Source organism: Montipora capricornis, chromosome 8 (assembly GCF_036669925.1).
Source record: "Montipora capricornis isolate CH-2021 chromosome 8, ASM3666992v2, whole genome shotgun sequence".
Classification (NCBI taxonomy): domain Eukaryota; kingdom Metazoa; phylum Cnidaria; class Anthozoa; order Scleractinia; family Acroporidae; genus Montipora; species Montipora capricornis.
In genome coordinates this window covers 42,544,865-42,546,570 of record NC_090890.1, presented here as the reverse complement: position 1 = coordinate 42,546,570, position 1,706 = coordinate 42,544,865, and the positions used below count along the sequence as shown (strand labels likewise).

At 38.5% G+C, this 1,706-nt stretch overlaps 1 long non-coding RNA gene across 2 annotated transcripts in view; it reads left to right on the top strand.

The window, feature by feature from the left end:
• Window positions 1-531: 531 nt before the first annotated feature.
• LOC138059357 (uncharacterized) overlaps window positions 532-1,706 on the top strand; it is a 5,013-nt gene continuing 3,838 nt past the window's right edge. The window contains exons 1-2 of one of the 2 annotated variants that reach the window (XR_011134200.1): window positions 532-560; window positions 655-714. This is a non-coding gene — a long non-coding RNA (uncharacterized lncRNA). Of the gene's footprint in view, window positions 715-1,706 lie in introns of both variants that reach the window. The other variant, XR_011134199.1, reaches the window with a different exon arrangement.

Sequence of the window (1,706 nt, the reverse complement as noted above, 5' to 3'; positions counted from 1 at the left end):
AAAATAGCACACGCACGAGATAGGATCGCGTGACGACATTACATTGTCTCGTTAGGACTTCAAACTTTCACAGCGTTCACGCATTCATAGCCATAGCGTAGAAGTGGGGGGGTTTGTAACGTTAATTTACCGCTGTAAACAACTGAAGTGCTTAGTTTGCAGTTTCCTAGCTGGTTCAATAGTAGAAATAGTGCGCAAAGAGATCGCGCTTAACATATCGAATATATTGAATTGGACTACATTCCTAACATTCTTTAGACAGCGCACGGATGAGATATATCGTTGTCACAACATTCACGTAATAGTAGCTTGAATTGTTACTGGGCAGCATTGTTCGATTTTTCGTTTATGTTTTCGTTTTCGTTGGAAAAAACATCCATTCTCATTCTCATTCAATTAAATAGAAACGGTTAATCGTTATATTATTGGTTAAATATTAACTTCGTTTAATAAAGTCCAGTCCAGGGTCCAGTCCAGAGTCCAGTCCAGAGTCCAGTCCAGAGTCCAGTCCATGTTTTCCAGGTGGCCTGAGCAACTTACCAAAATGGGTACTAATCGACGTGAGGCTCGACAACAAGAAATGACTCTGCAAAATTTGATGATTTAATGTGGTTATCCATTTTAACTTTCATAACACAAATCATTTATGCCTAGTATGCAAAAAGAGTGGAACTGAAGCGGAAAGCTGAAAGGTTCTCAAGAGAACGGATCGAGGTGAGATGACTGTTCATGATTGCTAGGAACAACTCAAAAAATACATGGGTTCAAAGTTGTGATTAGAACGCATACATTATACGAGGCTCTGGTCTTGCTTAGCTTTATGTAAAACTTTAAAGCGAGTAGACATAAAGAGTTTGTCATGGCTAAAACTGATTGAATGCTTTCTCAATCGTCATTTTGCTTTGTGGCACCCTCAAGTTTGAATCTAAGCGAATTCAAAAACAAACCTTCTCTGTTCAGGAATAATTCAAGATGCATATTATTTACTTACTTTCTCAGAATGGTGGGCAGTTCATGGTTCCATCACACAAGAAACAAATAATTTATTACACCCTCAGGCTAATGTTACTTATTACCTTGATATGTTCCTCGAGTCGTTGCAAATGAATTAATTTGCAAGCAGCATTGGTTGATTGTTTGCGTGCGCGGTGCGTGCCTGCGTTCGTGAACCCCAGCCAAGCTTCTGAATGATCACTCAGAAAATAAACAGTTAAGTTATGCATAAAAGGAATGTGTGCCGACATAGTTACTGACTTTAATCCAAAGAAAAGAAAAGAGAGGCGAGTAGGAAATTTATTACGCATGCATTACTTGTTCTTGCTATTAAACAATGAGAAACAGTAAAGAGTTTAATTTAAAGCAGGCTTATAAGGCATATTATGTGATCACAATGTACAACTAATTAAAGAACAGAAAGCAGTATAGTTCAATCAAACAACAAAAAAATAATCAATTAGGAGTGTCTCATTACCTGGCAAAGTCTTCGTTGGAACGTGTTGAGCAGGAACAAGGAACCCAGCTACAAATAAATTAATGGTAATCAATATCGGTGGATTGTTTGCGTGCGTGCGTCAGTTACAACTGAATGACCGTGACCGCTACAAAATAAATGTAAAAACAATACCGACATACACGCATGATGGAAATGTGTAATTGGCCCGAGGGAAGGAGTTGATACAACACAAGTTGCGTTGACAACGGGCAAC